Below are 22,619 nucleotides of genomic sequence, written 5' to 3'. Positions count from 1 at the left end.
AGGAACCGAGGGAGGCGAGGGCGCCGGGTCGGGAGCAGGGACCCCGCCAGCTCCAGGCGGGCGCTGCGCGCGGAGCCCGAGCCCCCGGCGGAGGCGGTGCGGCCCGAAGCCCCTCCCCGTCGCCGCGGATGCCCGGGCTGCTGACGCCCAGCGGCGGCCCAGAGCGGCGGGGGCCGGCCGGGCGGGCGCGAGCGAGGGCAGGGCAGGGGGCTGGCCGAGGCCGCTCGCGGCTTTAAATATGGATCGCGGGCTCGCGCTCGTGGCACAGGCTCCGCCACGGCCGCCTTCCCCGAGTCCCCGTCCCCTGGCTGGCTCCCGAGGGGCGCCCGGCCGCGCACCGCCGCTGCAGTGTTAGTTCCCGGCAGGAGCGGCGGAGAGCCCCATAGATATGCGGGAGCTGCGCCCGGCGGACTAGAGTAGACGCTCTCCAGCGCTCGCCCGCCGCGCACCACGCGGGCCGGGGAGACATCTGCCCCCCGCGCCGCCTCCTGCCCCGTCCTCGCGGGCGGTTCAGGTGCCAGTCCCGCCGGCTCCGGAGACGCGCCCGCCCCAGCGCCCTCGCCCGGCTCTCGCCTCCCTCGGCCCGGAGCCCGCACCCTCCCGGCGGCAAAGTTGTGACTACTTGGACGCGGGCGGCTCGCTCCCCGCCCGCTCCGCGCCTCGCGCCGACAACTTCCCGCGGCTCGGCCCCGCCGCGCCCGGCCCCGCACCTCCCGGATCCCGCGGGCCCCCAGCCCCGGGCAGCGCTTCGGTGGCAACTACGGCCGGGGTAGCAGCGAAGGCGGCGGCGGCGGTGGCCGCTGCAGCCCCACACTCGGCCGCCAAACTGGAGGAGCGACGGAAGCCGGACCCCAGGAGGTGAGCGCACGGCTGGGTCGGCGGGGCCGGGCGGGCGCGCTCCCCGGAGGCTGGGAGAGGTCACTTGCGGGCTGGGCATCCCCTGGGCTGGGCGCCGGGGGAGTGCGAAAGCTGCTTCCGCAGAAAAGTACTTTTCCCCTTGTTCTCAGCGGGTAGAGGAGGCGTTCGCGTGGTCCCGGCACTCCCCCTCGGCAGGGCCCCCCTTCGCGGAGCCCCGCGTGGTGGCCGGGACCGTGGGGCCAGCGTACGCTCTGCTGGGCCGGCGCCGTGACACGTGTGTTCCGTGAGCCTGGGTGGTCCCGGCGCGACGGGGCACCTGCTGGAGGGGGAACCTGCCCCAGCCCACGAGCGAGGGAGGCTTGGGGCGCTGTGGGTGCCACCGAGACCTCGGCTCCCCCTTCCCTGCCGGCTCCGACACGGAGCCTCCACATCTCTCGCTGGCACGCCGCGAGTGGGGGTGAGTCAGGCAGATCCTCCGCTAGCGGCACAGCTATTTGCCGTGGGCTCGGAAGGGGGAGGCAGAGGTTAAACTGGGATTCCTCTTGGCCGGCGACAGCGCAGCTCTCGCTCAGGTACTGGGCAAGGCAGCATGTGCGTCTTGGCAAGGACAGGTGATTTCTTTTTTCTTAAGTGCATTTCACCCAGCCTTTGCCAGTCCGTTAATAAGAGTCACCCGAGGAAGGCAGGGGCCGAGAACTACATCAGCAAACTGCAGCAAACAGTTATTAAAGGAAGAAGTTAGTAAAGAACAAAAGAACACACACACACACACACACACACACACACACCCACACACCAACCCTGAACTTGGCGTGAAAGACGAAGGAAGCCGTTCTACCTCTGGTCTACCATCCTAAAGCATAAATTTCCAGCACCTTGTAAAACTTGTGTTTTTGCCACCCCTCCATCCTCGAGGCCTAAGCTGCGCAGCATGATTGCCTGCAGCAAGCTCTTTCCAGTCTCGACAGTGAAGAGCAGTTACCTTTGGTTTACCGTCCCCGGTTCTTTCCCATTTCACTTCAGGGCAGGAGAAAGTTATTCCTAAGAAGAAATCGTTACTCGTGGGCTGTACTAAACACATTGTCTTAAATCCTGGAGCACTTCCTTCCCTTAGAGACCTGCATTGTACCGTACTTCCCTTTTTCCTGTACCTGGGACTTGGAGTTAGGGTATTACCTGTGTTAAAGTGTTCACTGCCCGTTAGGGTTTTTTCATTTTGATGTGAATAGATTCTTCAGAGCTCTTAGAGCAGTATTCAGTAGCTTCTTGTAGACACTGTGATGTCTCTGGACAAAGTTTCTGGCTCAGAATCGTCCTCCTTGCATCTGTCACATTAGCATTTAAATAATTTCCGTGGTTACGATAGCACTGAGGTTGAGGTGATTGGTAGAACTCCAGTCAAAGGAAGCATGTCTGCTTATTTTTCTATAGCTTTAACAATTGAGAAAAAAACCTTTTACTTTCATTTTAAAGTTAAATGTAGTGATAGCACATTTAACATTAAATCTCTTTACATTAAATCTTGAAAATGAATAGTTTCGATTTGATCCCAGAGTTTCTGATAAGATGGCACTAAAGTCCCACATACAGGGTGGGGCAAAAGTAGGTTCACAGCTGTGATTACGCGAAACATAAGAGTTTATTCTTGTCTTATTATTTATTGTATTATTTTCCATACGAACAACTGTAAACCTACCTTTGCCCCACCCTATTTATGGAACGAGAGAGGAAAGTAGTACTCTTATGAACTGTTGAGGCATAGGACATTTATAAGAGTTGGGGTGGGAGGGAGGGATAAGACGGGATGTTTTGATAGTTCCAGGCATATCTACCTTTGAGAAAACAGAAAACCAGGACACCCCCAACATTTTGTATGAGAATGTTTTCAAAATGAGGTTTCGGTGTCATTTAATGCTGGGGTTCATTCTGGAGACTTATTAACATATATAAGGCGCCCTAGCCAGTGAGATTGTCAGAATGGACTCTCAGTTTATAACGATGTGTCTCTTTTAGTTCATTTTGCCAACATAAAATAACTTTTAAAAATTAAATTTATGGGGGTGACATTGGTTAATAGGATCATATAGGTTTCATGCATACACTTCCATGATACAAAAATCTGTATATTGCACTGCGTGCCCGCCACCCGAAGTCAAACCACTTTAAATGATTGAATGTTAGTGTTATTAGTTTAGTCTTTTAAATGATTAGCTACATTTACAGCAATGTGTGAAAGCATACAAGGAATCATGTTTAGAGAAAAAAATGTGATAGGAATCAGATAACCTTTGGGACAACTTCCAGCAGGCTCTGCTGGTAATTTCATTTTTTATTGAGCTCTGGCAAGTACAATTTTCAGGTTTTGATCCCTTGTTCTGATAACAAGAGAGATCGTCTGGACATAGCTTTGCAAAGAAAAACACAAGGAAAGGAAATCCACGTTAGCTGGTGAATCATGTAGCTAACTAGGTTTCGTGGCCACCTCTGAGGGCGCTGCAGGTTAGGGCTACTGTTGTCAGGGGAGAGAGCCCTGAGAGAACTCATTGCTACTTAAGTGTGGCAATAATGCACGTCATCTCCTTGGTTTTTTTTTTTTTGGAGTTTCTTTGTATTTATTTTTAATAACACGAATGCAATCTAAGACTGGAGTTGATGTTAAAAGACTGGAAGTGGAGCCCTGGATGGTGTGCTCAGTGTTTAGAGTGGTGGCCTACACACCAAAGGGTCTCTGGTTCTATTCCCAGTCCAGGTACCTGGGTTGCAGGTTTGATCCCCAGCCCCAGTTGGAGGCGTCGTGCCAGAGGCAACCAATCAATGTGTCTCTCTCACATTGATGTTTCTCTCTCTCCCTCTCTCTCCTCCCCTCCCTCTCTTTTACTCTCTCTCTCTCTCAAAAAATAAACCAATGGAAAAAATATCCTTGGGTGAGGATTAATAACAACAAAAAAAGACTGGGAGTGGAAAGAACAAACAGAAGAGGAAAAATCTAATGGGGACGAAAGTTTCTAAGTAGTTTCTCCTTGATGGCTAAGATGGAAGGAATCAGGAGACATGATTAGATGGGACCAGAGAAGCTGTAAGCAGAACACTTGTCTCATTTCTCACTGTTAATGCCATTTCTGAGGCCAACATGTGATTTATGACATGTATGTATTTGGGGGGAGTCATGTAGCACATGGATGGTTTAGGAGCATCTAGGAAAGTAATAAGACTTCACAAAACAAGATGTGGCTACTTTTAGAGTATTTTTGGCTTCGTGCAGTAATTTTAGGAAAGGGAAGAATAATGTTTCTTTCATATAAAGTCAGGGCTAAGTTGTATTCCAAATACATTTTGCCTTTCTCCCAATGACTAAACATATGATATGTTTGTGTCGCAAAATAGAAAATATGCCGGCCCTTGCTGGTTTTGCTCAGTGGTTAGAGCATCGGCCCACAGACTGAAGGGTCTCAGGTTTGATTCCAGGTCAAGGGCACCTACCTGGGTTGCAGGCTCCATTTGGCCTGGGTCAGGGTGCCTGTGGGAAGCAGCCAATCTCTCTCTCTCCCCCCCCCCTCTCTCTCATCTTCCTCTCCCTCTCCCTCCTCCTTCCCTTCCACTCTCTCTAAAAATCAATGGGAAAGTATCCTCCTGTAGGATTAAAAAAAAAATAAAGAAAATATGCTGGTGTCCTTCTCACAGGAAAATGATATTTTATATCCATTTTACATTCTTTGGAAAACATGCCGTTGGTTATTATTTCAGCAGTGGGATGGAATCTCCTAACCTACCTTTTACTCACTTTTTCCTCGGGCGCGCGCGCGCACAGACACACACACACACACACACACACGCACACACACACACTACTCATTTGTACAGGCGGCTGACTTTATTTTACCTAACGCTGCATTTATGACTGTCGTAATGACTTTGTGGCAATGACTTTTATCACGTTTCTCTAATCTCAGGAGTGCAATGGCATTCCCGATGACGCATAGAAAAGAAGCTAGCCACGATGGTGATGGATTTATTTACCTGCCATAGTGAAGAGGAGAGAAAACTTTTAATCTTCATGAAGTTTGTCAGTTTATTCCTCAGTGATAAGGTCTTACTAGCCTCTGAATTAAATTATGTGTTCGAAAAGGATGATGGTAGAAATAGTAATGGTGAAACATTGCACACCTATACTTGTTTTCATATAAGCCGAAACCTCATCTTATTCTTCTTCCTTGCACGTTAAATAGATGTAAGGGGTTTTATGCACATTGAAGAGACATGGACACACAGACACAGAAGACTTCATATGCTTTTCTTTTTTTTTGTTAATCCTCACCTGAGGATATTTTTTCATTGACTTTTAGAGAGAGTGGAAGGGAGGGGGAGAGTCAGAGAGAAACATCGATGTGAGAGAGAGAGACACACATCAATAAGGCTGCCTTGCATAGGTGCCTTGATTGGGCGGGGGGATCGAGCCTACAACCAAGGTACATGTCCTTGACCAGCATCAAACCTGAGACCCTTCAGTCCACGAGCTGACACTCTAACCCAGTGAGCAAAAATGGCTAGGCCCGAATGCTTTTCTTAAACAAAATGGAAAATTATCACTGGAGGTCAGAATGAAGATTTTAGCTTTGAACTAGTGATACCTGTTTGAACTAGTGAATGACTGTCCTCAAAGGAATGAATGTTGTTTCAGTCCCAGCTGAAGACACTGAAGTGGATAAAAGCTAAATTTATGGTTCACCTTCCCTGTAGGTAATTCTGCTTAGCATCAGCACTTACTAAGCCTCAACCTTATCTCAGGTCCCGCAGTGCCAGGAAGTGTTTCACTGCTGAAGAACGTTCAGTTGGTGTGGACCAATTTTAGGTCTGGTCTTGAGACCTAACTTTTGTTTTTCATGAAGAATGAATACAGAAAGAAGCTACATGAAATCAGGATGCTAAAGGAAATAAAAAAACACCAACTGATATTTCTCTCTTTAAAAAAAATTTTTGTGGATTGTTTTGTGGAAAAAGGGTATCCTAAGTTCAACTTGAATTATTATATGGGAAGCCTTAAAAAGATTTTAAATAAAACTCATACTTTTTGGGGACTTTTAAAATCAAAATTAATAAAAATACAAAATGAGAAAGGAATATATTACTTGTATCTTTAAAACTGATATAATGTTCTATGAGTAACACAATTAGAAAAGCTGTTCATAATGTCTTGCATAAGAAGTCAGCAATTTCTTTTCTTTTTTGTAATTACTGTCACTGATTGATATTCTCTTTTATACTATTTGCAAATAAAAACTTGGGGATCTGGAATTCGTGTTAGTCAATTCTAGCTTTGGTCTGGAGATTAGTATTCACTGATAGGGCCCAGTACCAACTTCTGTTTAGAACTCCTATGTTTGGCATATTCTCCAGCAAAATAAGCCTCTGAGCAGGCAGAATAGAGGGTTAAAAAAATACATTAAAGAGGATTCATTTTACTCAAAGGTGATCCTTCAGAATCTGTTTACTTAAAAAAATTTTTAAAATTGATTTCAGAGAGAGGAAGGGAGAAGGAGAGAGAGAGAAATATAAATGATGAGAAAGAATCATTGATCAGCTGCCTCCTGCACACCCCCTTCAGGGGATCGAGCCCCCTTCCTGACCAGGAATCAAACCGTGAACTCCTAGTTCATAGGTCGACGCTTAACCACTGAACCACACCAGCTGGGCCAGAATCTGTTTACTCTTAACTCACATACAATTTTAACATGACTGATAAGATTTCTAATCCCATAGCAAACATTAAATCTCAAATTAGAAGATAGAAATGGCCTGGTATTGGCAGCCACATGGCTAACATTGAAAAATACCAGAGGACAGCATGGTAGTAAGGGAAGAGAGAGACTAAGTGCTAACAGCAGAGGTAAGAATTAAAGCAAGCACAGCCATGGTCCACTATCTAGGTGTTTCCTAGGAGCGTCACTTCATTCCATTGCCTTCTCCCTCCTCTCTTTTCCCTTTCTTCTTCTCCTTTTTCTCTCCTTCCTATCAAAGTTTTTATTGAAATACTAGAGGCCCGGTGCACAAAAATTTTGCACTGGGTGGGGGGAGGGAGGGGGGGCCCCTCAGCCCAGCCTGTGCCCTCTCACAGTCTGGGACCCCTCCGGAGATAACGACCTGCTGGCTTAGGCCTGCTCCCGGGTGGCAGAGGGCAGGCCCAATCCCTAGGTGCAGCCCCTAGTCGGGCTCAGAGCAGGGCTGATTGGGGAGTTGGGGCGCCGCCCCCGTCATGCACAGAACAGGGCAGATCGGTAGGTTGCGATGCAACCCTCAGTCACGCTCAGGGTAGGGCCGATAGGGGGGTTGGGGCAGCGCCCCCTGTCACACTCAAGGCAGGGTCAATGGGGAGGTTGTGGTGCCACCCCCTGTCACGGTCAGAGCAGGGCCCATCAGGGGGTTGGGTAGCTCCCTCCTGTCACTCACAGAGTAGGGCCGATAGAGGAGTTGGGGCTCCGTACCCTGTCACGCACAGAGCAGGGCGGATCAGGGGGTTGGGGCGCCGCACCCTGTCACACTCAGGGCAGGGCCGATGGGGAGGTTATGGCTCTACCCTGTCACACACAGAGCAGGGCCCGTGTGGGGGGAGGGGGGGTTGGGGCGCCGCACCCTGTCACACACAGAGAAGGGCTGATCAGGGGGTTGGGGCGCCACACCCTGTCACACACAGAGCAGGGCCGATCAGGGGCTTGGGGCACTCCCCCCTGTCACACTTAGGGCAGGGCTGATGGGGAGGTTGCGGCTCCACCCCATCACACACAGAACCGCAGGGCGATCAGGGGGTTGGGGAGCTTCCCCCTATCAGGCACAGAGCAGGGCTGATCAGGGGGTTGGGGTGCCTTCCCCTGTCACGAACAGAGCAGGGTGGATAGGGAGGTTGTGGCCCCGCCCCCGTCACACACAGAGCCATAGGGCGATCAGGGGGTTTGGGCGTTGCCCCCTGTCACGCTGATCCCGGTGCCAGGAGGCCTCGCGGCTCCGCTGATCCCAGTGCTGGGAGAACTCACTGCTCCGCTGATTTTGGTGCTGGGAGTCATATTATCCTTTTACTATATAGGATAGAGGCCTGGTACATGGGTGGGGGCTGGCTGGTTTGCCCTGAAGGGTGTCCTGGATCAGGGTGGGGGTCCCACTGGGGTGCGTGGCCAGCCTGGATGAGGGGCTGATGGCTGTTTGCAGCTGGTCACACCCCCTTCAGGGTGGGGGTCCCCACTGGGGTGCCTGGCCTGTCTGGGTGAGGGCCTGAGGGCTGTTTTCAGGCTGGCGGGTGACTGAAGCTCCCAACCGCTCCTTTTTTTCTTTCTTTTTTTAAAATTCTGGGCCAGCTTTAGCTCTGAGGCTTGGCTCCAGCTCTGAGGCCTCGGCTGCTGAAAGCAGGTATCTGGTTTGTTTGGGTTCTATAATCGAAACACTGTTTCAACTCCAGCTCTGAGATCCCGGCTGGCTGAAAGCAGGTTTCTGGGGTTTTGTTTAGCTTCTATATTTATAACAATGTTTCAAACTGCAAGCTCAGAGGCCGCCAGAGGCTGGTGGGGAACGTTGGCTTCCTCCGTCACTGAAGCAAGCAAGCCTCATGTTCGCTTCAAGCTGCCTGGCTGCTGGCTGCCATCTTGGCTGGCAGTTAATTTGCATATCGCCCTGATTAGCCAATGGGAAGGGTAGCGGAGGTATGGCTAATTACCATGTTTCTCTTTTATTAGATAGTATAACATGTATATAGAAAAATACACACATTATTAAATCTTAAGTTAACAGCTCGGGGTGACTTACCTAAGTGAACACATCCTTGTAACCAGCCCCAAGGCCAAGATGTAGACCATTGTTAGCAGCCAGAAGCCCCTCTTTCCTACCCCCTGGGTCATTACTTTGCTCCCAAAGGTAACTTCTCTCCTGACTTCTGAGACTGTTCATCTATTATTGAACTTTCTGCCAGAACACGTTGTATGTCCTTGTGTCTGACTTCTTTCGTTCATTATGCCTGTGATGTTCTCTTATGTTTTGTGTGAACAGTGTGTTTATTCTCATTGTTTTATGGTATTCTGTTTTATGAGAATGCCACAATATATTTATCCATTTCGCTCTTGATGGACACTTGCGTTGTTTCCAGTTTTATGCTATTATGAATAGTGCTACTGCGAACTTCATTAGATACATCTTTTGGTAAATGTGGGAATTTTGGTTGTGTGTTGTTGTGAGTTGAACTTCTGGGCCAGTTTTAGTAGATAGTGCCTTCAAAAGTGGTACTAATTCACTCTCCTGCCAGCCCTTATGAGAGTTCCATCTACTCCACATCCTCACAAGCAGCTGGTATTATCTCCTTTTTACAAAGCAGAGCATCTCGTAACCTGCCATTTCCCAGTGACCAATGGAAATATGGATTTGGAGTATATGGGTTGGAGACCCAGTTTTCTCACTTGCTAGTTATTTGATTTGGGGAATTTAAAAAATCATCTCTCTCTCTCTCTCTCTCTCTCTCTCTCTCTCTCTCTCTCTCTCTCTCATTAAAATGATAGTGCAGCCCTAACTGGTTTGGCTCAGTGGATAGAGTGTTGGCCTACAGACTGAAGGGTCCTGGGTTCGATTCCGGTCAAGGGCATGTTGGTTGCGGGCACATCCCCAGTGGGGGGTGTGCAGAAGGCAGCTGATCAATGTTTCTCTCTCATCAATGTTTCTAACTCTCTGTCCCTCTCCCTTCCTCTCTGTAAAAAATCAATAAAATATATTAAAAAAATAAAAATAAAATAAAATGATAGTGCAACCTAATTCACAGAGGTATTATGTGGACAGATGAAGTGATATTTATGAAACTTTGTTCAGAACTCATATACCAGTTGTTGTATTCTACAACATTCCTTATCCTTAAAAAAATTTTTTTAATCCTCATCTGAGGGTATGCTTTATTGATTTGGGGGTTGGGGGAGAGAGAGGGAGAGAGAGGGAGAGAGAGAGAAAGAAAGAGAGAAAGAAAGAAAACATTGATCAGTTGCCTCCTGTACTGTACTGTACTCGCCCTGACAGGTAATCAAACCTGCAACCTAGGTATGTGCCCTGACCAGAATCGAACCCACAACCTTTTGGTGCACAGGACCACACTCCAACCAGCTGAGCCACCTGCCCAGGGCAACATTCCTTATTCTTGAGTTAAATTGTGCCAGCACTGAGAACAGTATTCCTGACATATTAATAATTGTTGGCTGAACGAATAAATACATTTAATCAAATTTCTTGATCTGTCACTCTGAGGCAGTGAAACTGTGTTTTACATTTTTTTTCTTCAGGACTATTACTTTTTCTTGGTAAAGCTGACTTGAGAACAGAGTTTATTAAACATCAGCTTGAAAAATTGAGTCTAATAGGCAGCAGTTTGAGAACACACATTTCACTATATAGCACATATTAAATTTATGTCCCCAAGTAGCACACAGAAGACCTGGAGAACCCTTGAAAATGATTACAGTGCTCTTCACCTCCTGGGTGATCCCCACAAGCTTACACACGGAATATGCTTAGCTTCCATCATTAGAATGCTGGCCAACAAACTTCCAGATTTAAAAGATTGCAGTGGGTCCTCCAGTGCTGATACCTTGGAAACCATGTTTTATGCAAAATTGAATATTTAAGGATGAATAATAGCTGGAGACTGGAGCTTGTTGAGCGTCTTTTCAGTTTAGTGTGGATAAGGTGGTTCTCAAATGAGCGGATTATAATATCAAAAGCAAACTTGCAGCATATGCCTTATAAACGTTTGTGTGAAAATGCTTTTTTTTTTTTTAAATAAAAGAACATTTATTTAGAAAATCACAGAGGTAGAAGAAGTAATTTGTAGAAGAAATGGGCTTAGGAAACAAGTTATAGAGGCAAAGGAAGGGCCCTCTGAGCTTAGCAGTGAGGAAGGTCAGGTGACGGCCTGGGGGAAGGGGTGGAGAGAGGGGAGGGGCTCGGGCGTGCTCCCTGAGGGAGAGTGCCGGGGTGAAAATTCTTCATCCTTGAAAGGTTTGATTCCCAGCTGTTGGTATGACTTTGTCACCCTCATTTTTCTTCATCCGAGAAGAGGTTAGTGCCATCTACTTATTTTTAAATTAAATACAATGAACATTTGTATGATTTTTATTTTGGAGAATGACATGATAATTAGTAGGTATCTATTTGCAAAATCAGCTTGCAGCAGGAGGAACTTAGATTTCGATGTGGAAATCTAATTAGATTTTCTGACCCAAAGACTGATTTTATTTTCCTGTTTTCTTGTATTTGAATTTCTTTGAGAGCTGGTGGTAGTCTTGTCTTGGTTGGCTGACTCTCATGATTACCATAATAGTTTTGTACTGAGCTTGTACAATTTTACTTCAGGATAACGTAAGTCAATCTACATTTTTGAGGGCATTTGCTTCTGAGGTAGCATCCTTCCTATGTGCTAGACCCAAATGTCGCTCTTTTAGGGGTGTTTTCATGGAAAATGGATTCACCAATAATTTTGTTTTCTGTTATACACATAATGCTGTGGAAAATTGAAAATAAACTAAAGGGTGATGATGGCGAGCCTTGTTAAACTGTTTTAAAAATGGTGAATTTTAGAAAACCATATCTTCTGTTCTGGGGGATTTCATTCCCGTGAGCAGTTACTGTAAACCTGGTGTTTTAAAACCAAAGCATCCAGGCTTGGCTGGTTATTGGTGTGTTAAACCCTGAAAGCAAGGCTCCTCCCTTTGGTGTCCTCTCCGCACATGAAAGTCTTTAAAAATTGTCACTATGGATTAGGGAAGGACAACTATTTAAAGACTAGGATCATGACAATGGGAATATCTAAACCAGTATCCCAAGGGAAAGGGATTAGCTTTTTCATTTCTTGTGCTCTTCAGCATGGCCTTCTGTCTGTCTGACTGGGTGCGGATATTCCTCATGTCTTTACATCAGGCCAGGTTTTTGTATCTTCTATTCCGGAATGATTGTAATGAAGTCCTGAAACTGTTACGTGGTGAGACATGTTTGTCCTGGGTGAGGACTCTGTGAGATTATCAGTCAGACCGAAAGTGTGAGTGCCTGTGAGTGTGGATGGCGGCACTCCTGAAACCCTCCCCTGGCAGGGTGCACATTGACTGCAGCTGTGGTGAGACCTCACTGTGGAACTGCTTCAAGAATTCCTCCATTCCTTTGGCCTCTGGAGACTGCATCCTCAGGAATGTGAGATGAGCACTCATGATGTTAGCAGCGTGGCCTCCTGGTCAGAGATTGCCGAAGTACTGATTACTATCACCTTTAGAAAACGGCTGAGTGTTAACAGGTTAAGCAGAAACACACAGATCACACGTTTGCAACTACGAGTTGAGCAACTCTGCCAGGGAAAAGAGAGAGGAGGACTGGAAATGTCTTAAGAGATTTAGATGAATGAGATAAGATAACTTCCCTTGAAAAATACATTAAGAAATGAAACAAAAACAGTGGTCCAAAAACATCAGGAGAAAATAGAGTTCAAGCACCCTCACTTGTTTTTGCTGACAAACTTAAGGCAGTGGGTTCTGCACTTTACTCGGTCACTTTAGTATTGCTTATTGCTCTGCACTGCCCGTGGTTTCCCTCTACACTGGCTGCATGCTCACTGTAGGAACTGGGTTAGAATAGCTCTGTGGTCCTCCCCATGGCTAGCAGATTCTATAGTGAAAATATTTACTTGGGGGAATGATATTTAGGTACTTAAAAAACTAAGGTGCCCAGTCATTATACCCAACTTCATCTAAACTTGATAAAGTGCAATAATAGCTTTGGTCATTGCTGTTAGGCCTTTCAAATATTTCTTGTAAAATTTGTTGTCATGAAGTTTGGAATCCAGTCACTCTTGGGATGAAACTTTGTTATTAGGCTTTGTGATGTGTAATACAGTTCTTTGGAAAAATTACCCAAGCTTTCTGTTTAGATATGGCTGTATTTTATCTGTCCTCAGAATTAGAAACAGTTATAGTTACTATTTTTTTTGAGATTAAGTATGAGTAGTTAGCACTTAATATGAACTTTTTATTTTAAAATAATTGTAGGCTCACAGGAAGTTGTGAAAATATAGTACAGTTTTTACATAATCTGTACCCAGCTTCCCCAAATGAATAACACGTTTAAGATTTCTAAAAAGGCGTTTACCTAAAAAGATTTATAAGGAATTGTAAGTTTTTTGCTTTCTCTAAAGAATATATGTCAGAGGTATTATGAAAAAATGCAGAAGTAGGTGCATGTAGTATTTTCTGGCTTCAGTTGGGAAAGGTGTTCCTATTGAAGGCAAGGGGAGTCATTCATGTACTTATTCACATCTGTGAATTTGGTGCTTGCCTCATTCAAATCATTATTCTATTGATCATATTGTACTAGGAATATTAAATCCAGATGTTATTCTCATAAGATTTTTGGAAGATATAACACACATATCAGAATATCATTGTTTTATACATATATATATATATATATATATATATATATCCATCCATGTGTTAAGTTTATATTATTTGCCTTATATGCACCTTATATGTGAATGCACAATATGTTGAGACTTTTAGAATAAATGTTTTATTTATTATGTATGCATAATAACATTTCCAGTGAGATCTCAGCATGTTACACTATTCTTTAGTATACTGGTAACTATTACATTTCAACAGATAGTACTTGAGTTCAGTTATCACCTTTTAATAAGGGCCTGTTACCACCTTTAATTTAAATTTTTAATCCTCAGCTGAGGATATTTTTTCCATTGATTTCTGGAGAGAGTAGAAGGGAGGAAGGAGGTGGGGAGAGAGAGAAAGAGAAACGTTGATCTGAGAGAGACACATCAATTGGTTGCCTCCTGCAAACACCCCTACTGGGCTGGGGAACCTGCAACTGAGGTATGTGCCCTTGACTGGGACCCTTTGGTCCGTAGGCTGATGCTGGCTAGGGCCTGTTTTCACCTTTTAATAGGGATCTTTTAATACCGTATATCTGCGTTCATCCATGTGTCTGAACCTGGCATGCTCCCTTGAAGGTTTCGTCTTGAACCTCAAGACAGATGTAACTGGGAAAGGTGTAGAGAAATGGATTGCAAATCATGAGATTAAAGGATTGTCTCTAAGAGAAAAGACAGAAGTGAATATTTTAGTCTTGAACAATAAAGTCTGAAAGGAGACCTCCCCTAGGCCTATAATGTCATGAACACTTTCCCCCAAATCTACAACATCAGACCTGGGAGGACCACTTATATATAAGTGAGAGAAATAGGCTTAACATAAAAAACAAATTTTAAGTTCATGTAGTGGGTATACATGTGAGCAACTTGTCACCCCAAAAGAGAAACTGGCTTCTTCCAAGAGGAGAAGATGCAGAACAAATCTTGGGGTAGAGTAAGTTTTCCTACAATTTAGAAAAGAACATGGGCATATTTGGTGAACTCACCTGGTGTTTTTGGATGATAGTCTCTGTTTACCCAGGGCTCTCTCACAGCACTTTGCTCAAGTCACTTACCATTTTGTAGAATTATGTTTTATTCTTTGCTGTCACTGTCAGATGCCACTGAATGTTGGTCTAGAACACTGTGGGTCTGACATCTCATGACAATTCTTGTAAAGTTTACCGGCCCCAGCATGTCTTATCTCAGCTCTTGACCTTGACCAGATGGCACTGGTATAACTGCATTTTTATACTTGTGGTTATAAAATGATCAGATCACTTGGCCTCCTTATAAAATGTCTCTGAATCAAGTCCACGCCTTGCTGCTGATACAATGAAATTGGGTGTTTCTGCTGAATTGAAACGCCTTTGGTTCTGGGCACATTTCGGATAATCTGAAATACTTTGCTTTCCCAAATAAATGAAATATATGTATATTGTTTTGTGTGCTGGTTTAAAAATCATTGTGTTGGATAACTTTCTTAGATGTAATATTATGTTCACAAATTAGAGAGTTTGGAAAGTCTAATGCCCTAATATTCCTGTTTGACCAATAGCTTTTAGCTTCTGTGGTGGAAAGACTTTAGTGTATGGGCTTGAGTAACACAGTATACTTTATATAATAAGCAGAAAAAAACAGGCTAGAGCATAAAGCCCAGGCATTAAGCAGGTTCCTGCTTGAATCAGGAGCTGGTGGAATAACTTCTTAATTCTGTAAAGACTGAGGGATTCCAGTCTAAGGCGGGTATCCAAAGGTAGAGGACCCAAAGGAACCTCGATGACTTGGGGAGCAGTGATGGGACGTTGTGAACACCTGAAGTATGGGCAGCAGATACTATGAGTTGCAGAGTCCATGGAATCAAGAAAGGGGCAATAATATTTTGAGGAGCCTGTTTCTGGGAAATTGTGAATCTCTCTGTTTGAGTAGCAGGAGTGGTCTAATTATCTACTGTCATTACATTATGAAGTATTCACTGTAATTGAATTTCCTGATAACCGAAACTTAAGTGTCCAAACTTAAATTACTTTAAAATATGTTTTGATGTACATCATCCCAAAATAAATTGCACAAGTTTAACAACATATTGAAAACAATTTCCCCTGTGTACAGCTCTCATGGTTATCATTGTATAACTCAGCGATGCTCTTTGGACAGATGTGTGGAACTATTACTTCCACAGCAAGAGTTCCCATGTTGTGCTTTCTACATTCTTTGGCCTATCCTTTATGTTGTAAAGAGGATGTCTTAGCTGCGTTTAAATAGGGATGAAGGCTCTGACTATTTGCTTATATGATGGGCAGTGATCCCTGACGTATCTATTTTCATGAGTTGCATATGAGGAAATGCATTAAAATTTCTTTACATTTATTTATTGCTTTTGAGAGAGAGAAAGAGAGAAAAGAGAGAAAGTGATTTGTTGTTCACTTATTTCTGCATTCCTTGGTTGACCCTTGTATTTGCTCTGACGGGGGATCAAACCTTTGCAGCCTTAACACATTGGGATGACACTCTAACCAATTGAGCTACTGGGCCAGAAGGAAATGCGGATTTGATTAGAGGCTGGGATGAGAGGTGGGAAAGCTGGGGGAAATGGAGGGCACAATGCTGTCTACTCCCTTACTATGCCCCAGGGAGGAGGCCTTAGCCATATTGAGAGAAAGAGGCGATAAGACAAAGCAGAAGGCCCACTCCATGAGGTAGACTGAGAGGGGTGGGCTATGAGAGGGCTTCTTCGGGATCCAGGTGGCAGAGTGTGGTTCTAGAGTGATGTAGCCTGAGGTGGCTGGTGGGTGCTTCAGTGCCTTGGAGGTTTAGAGTACTAGGAGACCCAGGAGAGAGCATCCTGGGCGGGAAAGTGGCATTCTCGAGTAGTCATTGGCCATCAATGAAGAGGCCCAAGTAGAAGGACATGAAAGGTTTGGTGGTGAGCATGGCTGACAGGGCCCAGAAGAAAAAGAAGGATGGTGAGATCAGTAGTCATGGGGCAGATTTCAGTTGGTACCAAGATCTCTTTTTACCTATGAGCTGTTGAGGCCAGTGAACTCCCATTGAGTTGTTTTCTGAATCTGCACTGACTATCAGGATTTCACTGTGCTTGGGCTTGAATCCTGCCTGCCTCCACCCCTCTGTTATGTGGGGTTCCCTGAAAAGTAGTTTCTGATTGTGCAGGAAGTTTATTGGGGCTGGCGCTGAGGGGTAAAACCTGTGAAGCTGGACTGGGCAGAGGGAGGAGTTGAAGTGCATTTCAGTATCTTTAGTAAAGACCTCTACTGGCTGATCCCAGCAGGAGCTCCGGAGCTGAGGAGATGCTGCAGAGCTGCCCTACCTTGAAGTAAGGGAGCCAGGCCATTTTTATCCATCAACAATCCCGAGGCCCTGGCTGGGTATCACAGCTGATTACAGCATCTTCCGGATGCACCGAGGTTATAGGTTCGATCCCTGATCTGGGTACATAGAAAAATCAACCAGTGAATACATAAATAAGTGGAACAACAAATCAGTCTCTCTCTCTCTCTCTCTCTCTCTCTCTCTCTCTCTCTCTCTCTCTCTCCCTCCTCCCTCCCTCCCTCCCTCCCTCTCTCTCTTTAAAATAAATAAAACAAAAACAAACCCAGTCCAGAGATGCAGGCTGTCCTTAGACAAGGGTGTGACCCTGTTTCAGATGGCTCTCTTTGGCTATGATGGTATCTGGACAAAACTGAGCTAAACATTGTCAGCACCAACACTCCCACCAGGTAGGGAATGCACCTCCGTTTTGAAGGGAAGATCTAGGCAGTGCAGCATAGCACCACATACTTAGTGCGTCATGATTGGGCAACTCTCTGCTTCCAGTTCTTCATCCCACCTACCTCACTTACTAGTAATTCCTAGGGCTGAAGTAAGTTAATATGTGTGAAATGCTTAAAAAGTGGGAAGCACATCCTGAGTCTGGTAGAGGTGTTAGTTATGATCATACCTGACTTTACCAGCCCCACCTTTCCCTTATGATTCCTTTAATACTCTCTGAGCTTGAAGGCTCATGCTCTCATTATCAACTTTTTTCCTGATTTTCTTTGCAAGGGAAAAACCATCTGACAATATCTTAGTAAGAAATGATTTAAATCATAGGTATTTTGCATTTTAAATTTTGCCAGAAGAAAGACGCAAAATAAGTCAATACTTCAGATGAGATTTGAAGGATTTGGACATAGGTTGAATGACGTTTTTAGGTGTGTGTTGGTTCTTCGCCTCCCTCAGAGTAACTTAGATAAGGGCCTTGTGAATTAAGGGTGGGCCCATCCCTGCTGTAGGGTAGGGAAGTGGTGGGATGAGGGCAGTGCAGGACCAGGTGATAGTGTCCAGCTGAGAAGGTCCTCAGAGTCTGGGTCTTTGTCTTTCCTGTCACCCTGATTCTAGATCTAAACATTGCAACATACAGTCAATAAATGTAACATTGCCACTTAATTAAATTGCTTCATTTCTTAAACATTTCGGAATCATTCTTTTCAATATTCCATAGAATAGAGCGGATCACCTGGAGTGTTTTAAAAATTTGGTTTTGATTCAAAGTAATGTTCTCATGGAGGCTCAGTCCCTGCCAATTGATTTCTCATTTACTTGGGGACATGGCTACATTTTTTGTCTCCATATTCGTATGATGGGAAATATTTCATTTGAAATGACTTACTTGCTCCCTCTTCCCCCCAGGATGGCAACTATATCATATTAAGTTGCTTATTTTGTAGAAACTCTCTGATTGCCCTGTTGACATTAACAGAGATAGTTAAGGATGTCTGCCACAGCCTTGGTTAGTGTGGTTCAGTTGGTTGGGCATCATTCTGGCCACCGGGAGGTTGCCAGTTAGGTTCAGTTCCTGGTCAGGGAACATTTCCTTGGTTGCAGGCTTGATCCTCGGTAGGGGACATGCAGGAGGCAGCCCATAGAAGTTGTGTTCTTGCATCAATGTTTCTCTCTCTCCCTCTTCCTTTAAAAATCAACAAACTATTAAAAAAGAAGAATGTATGCCACAAAACACTTCTTTAAAACATAAAGTGTGCCTGTTTCTTCTATTTGTACCAAGAACCCATTGTTGGCATAGCCTAATAAAGCCAGCACAGTAGAAGAGGAAATGCTGTGACCCCTCTTTTGAACGATTTTTTTTTTCAAAGAAGCCTTTCTTGAATCTATTTTTCTCCCAGTTTTAAATTGCTTATAGCTATTAGCAAGATCTTTTAAAGAAATGAGAATGCTGGAGTGAACCATGAAAAACTATTTGTCTACATATTTGTTATACAATGCTCTGTAAAAGATGAAGATTATATGGAATATATAGTAAGCATGAAGCTGAGCAATGAGAAATTTTGTCTCAGTTGTTTTGGCATTAACTTTGATTTTTGAGTTGAGCTCTCTGCTGTGGGTTCCACACAGAATTCTCATTACTTTTGTTATATGAGCAGCAACCTCATGAAGACTGTCTCACTTCAGCAACCAGCAGCAGTTTTTTTTTCTTCCTACTGAGATTAGGAATGTGGAGAACATTTAAGTTTTCACTTACACATTTTTTGGGGGGATGTTTTGGAGGGGTGAAAAATGAATAAAAGATTTAAAGTTGGCTAATGGATGTGTAAATGGTATTGTTTAAAGTGGCAAAAATTCATCTTATAACAAGCCCTTTCTAAAAGCAAAGCTGACTTTTAAAGCTGTGTATTTGGGGGATTAAAATACATAAACCCTCTGTGTTGAGCTTACTGTAATGGGAAACAAGTCCCATATCCAAGAAGATTATGTCAATACAGTTTTTAATTCTCAAAAACATGAAAATTTGACCTTTGTCTATATGATCTTTCACTTTGTAGGAGATCTGAAGTAAAAAATAATATTTTAGACACAACTATTTGTTTTCTTCCAAAATGGACAGAGGTGTGAGTGATTTATAATCTTGTATACTTAATCTCAAACCAGCCATGGTTTCTGTGTGATAGCTTTACAGAGCATAGCCTCCCAGGGACTCTCCATTTAAACATCACTCAATGCTCTCCTTTTTTCTTTTAAAGCTTGAATGTAGGTGGGTTTTTATGTGGGTTTTAATTAAACTTAAAAAAAAACATTTGTATTGATTGTTTAGAGAGAGAGAAAGGGAGAGGGAGAGAGGAAAACATCAATGTGAGAGGGGAACTGATTGGCTGCCTCCTGCATGGCCCCTATCGGGAATCGAGCCTGCAATGTTTCTGTGTACAGGATGATGCCCAACCGACTGAGCCACACTGTGTAGGGCTTAGTTAAACTTTTGTGCAGAAAATTTTTTCAATCTTGAGCCATTGTTTTGAGTTTTAAAGTGAACAAATTCTAACCACACTGTCTCATAGATAAGAAGAAAAAATTTGAGTAACCTAAATCCTTTTTATTCAAGTAGAATAGCTTATTACTTTCACTTAAAGTATTAATCAAAGTTAATCAATTCTTAGATTGTTAATCTAATTTTATACATGTAATGTAGTCATGAACACCTGAATAAATATGCTTGCTTATGTGATAATAGAGTAGAAATATATTAAACTAGATTTATTTTATTCTCACAGTTTTACAAATGAGATCTGTAGTAAATTTACTATTTATTTATATTACTTAAATAAAAGGCAGAAGAGAAAAGATAGCTAACAAACATAAAACTGTACATTCCAGTGAAACCTCGTTGTTAGAATTTACATTTTCTCTAAAAATTAAGGACAAGTATTTTACTCACAGGAAACTCAAAAGTTGCCCAGAAGGAAAGGAAGGTTCCATGTGGGTGTTGGCTGTTTGGCCTAATGGTCTAAATGAAATGGAAAAAGAGAGCATGGAGTGGTCCTAATGGTTCAGTTTCCAACAATAAACCTGGTGAGTTCACTTGAAGTGCGGTTTGCTGAAATTGATGATGATTTTTAGCACTTAGCTTCTTATCTCCAAAGCACTTTCCAAATGTTGAATAATTAATTGCCACAACCCCCATGTGGGGGTAGAATATCAAGCATGTCTTTCTGTTTACCAGGAAACCATTATGGCCGAGTCTGGAAATGTTGATTTTTATTTTTAGAGGTTTCTGTGCTTTCCAAGGTGACCAGCTTTAAAAATGCTGTTCTGGTTTTTAATCACAGGGTCATGGGAAAAGTAGCCAAGGATGTTGAAAACTTTTTCTTCTCACTGTTCCTATACAGATTTCACTTTTCTGCCAGCTCATCATTTTGCAATACAATTCTTTAAAAGTGGAGTGTTAAATATCAGTAAGCTTAGTCTCTGCTATTAGTACAGTTTCTTTTTGCTTGGTAATTCAGAATTTGGGAAACCTGGTGGAACTGTGAGAACAAATCTCAGTGGCAAAAAATCACGTTCCAAAAAACAGTTTTAATAATTTAAAGAAATGCATTTTTCAAACAATAGTTTTTGTAACTTTAACTTAACCTTGGAGTCTGAGAAATAATGAAGAATATATGTATACTTACATATCTGTTTAGTAGTGTATTATAAATAGTTAAGCTATGTGACATGTATAGAGGACAAATTTATATTAAAAAGTTAGAGAACATGAGAGAGGCTAATTTAGTATAAAGTGGACAATTGCACCATGGAGTTGATAAATCTGAAAGGCCTTTGAGAAGAGAGAAGTCTTGAGCAAAGGTGTGACATGAGAGCCTTGAGCAAGGAGGGTGGCAGAATTCATGAGATGGGTTCTGGTGGCGATTGTGGCCTGCCTACCAGATAATACATACATTAGCCAGACCAATTCCTGGCTTGTTTGTGTTGCCAGCGGCAGGATGTCTACTGATTAACTCTCTGGAGAGATGCAGGATAAAGTCACCCTGGTGGACTCAGAAGGCTAAGCATCCATCCCTCAGGTTCTCAACCTTTGAAACAGAAAAGATCCAGGACCTTTCTTTGAGAATAGCTAATCCCTTTATGCTTTGAAAACCTCACCAGATAGCAAAGACAATGCTTTGGTGATTATTTCTGATGAATACTGATATTTCTTTGCATAAGATTAACACATTCCTTTCAAGGCCAGGAAGTTGTAGAAATCAGAGGTGACAGCTCACACTTCAGGGGTCTACTGAATGTGTGGATGGGTTCTTAATCTTAAATCCATGGCTGAGCTTTGGGGGGGAGGGGGGCGGGGTGGCTGATGAAACCCCTAGATTAGTGGTTCTCAACCTTCCTAATGCCACGACCCTTTAATACAGTTCCTCATGTTGTGGTGACCCCCAATTTCATTGTTACAAATTGAACGTAATTAAAGCATAGCGATTAATCACAAAAACAATATGTAATTATATATGTGTTTTCCAATGGTCTTAGGCGACCCCTGTGAAAGGGTCGTTCGACCCCCAAAGGGGTCTCGACCCACAGGTTGAGAACCTCTGCTCTAGATAGTGTATGCAGAATTTTCATGTATATTTTTGTTTGTTTTATGTATTATATGTATGTTTTTGGAGAGTGAATCCCAAGGATTCATGATGTTGCTAAAGCTGTTATACCCCTAACATTTAATATTTAATATGGACTAGTGTCCCTTACACATGTTTACTTAGTCCCCTCCAAATAACAAAACAAAACGAATCCAGCTTTTTATTCCCCTAAAATCTAGATGGAAAAGAGAGTACAGTTTTGGTAATATTATTACATTTAAAATCTTTTTTTCTTAAAATATTATTTTTTATTGCATGTAATATTATATTTAAAATAGTTTTCTTGAAATATTAATGTTTATTACATGTAACATTATTATACTTAAAATGTTTATTGCATGTAACATTATTATACTTAAAATCGTTTTTCTTGAAAGAAAAAAAAAAAGATATGAGAGCCTATCAGCTTCTTTACATAATCAGAAACATCAGTAAATGCAATGATGCAATCACAACCAGTGTACATGGCTATTTAACTACAATCCATAAAATTTGGACATGGCTATTTAACTACAGTCCATCTTACCTACAATCAGTCCTGAGGCTTTCCTACTCAGATCTGAAGAAGGTGTGCCAAAAGAACAAGGCAGCTTCGATTGTGCATTTGTAATTTACTAGTAGCTGACTTTCTAACATGAGGTGTGTTTGTTTTTTGTTAATCCTCATCCGAGGATATTTTTCCTTTGATTTTAGAGAGAGTGGAAGGGAGGTGAAGAGACAGAGAGCGAAACATCTATGTGAGGATGGGTTCTTAATCTTAACACATCGATTGGTTGCCTCCTGCCAGCAACCCAGGTATGTGCCCTTGACTAGAATCAAACCGGGACCCTTCAGTCTGTGGGCCTACCCTATCCACTGAGGGCCAAACATGAGATGTTTTGTGGGAAACTGCTCACTGAATATGTGATAGAACTCTTACAGGA

The 22,619-nt window shown here is 43.4% G+C and overlaps 1 protein-coding gene across 1 annotated transcript in view; it reads left to right on the top strand.

Annotated features, from left to right (window-relative positions):
- Positions 1-258: 258 nt before the first annotated feature.
- Positions 259-22,619, top strand: part of SLC4A4 (solute carrier family 4 member 4) — a 329,830-nt gene continuing 307,469 nt past the window's right edge. The window contains exon 1 of the mRNA XM_006094401.3: positions 259-858. The gene's annotated coding sequence lies outside the window, so the exon portion shown is untranslated. The remainder of the gene's footprint in view (positions 859-22,619) is intronic.

The sequence above is a fragment of the Myotis lucifugus genome, unplaced genomic scaffold, assembly GCF_000147115.1.
Source record: "Myotis lucifugus unplaced genomic scaffold, Myoluc2.0 scaffold_136, whole genome shotgun sequence".
Taxonomy (NCBI): Eukaryota; Metazoa; Chordata; class Mammalia; order Chiroptera; family Vespertilionidae; genus Myotis; species Myotis lucifugus.
The sequence above is the reverse complement of the archived record's forward strand: the minus strand, read 5'-3'. Positions and strand labels throughout refer to the sequence as shown.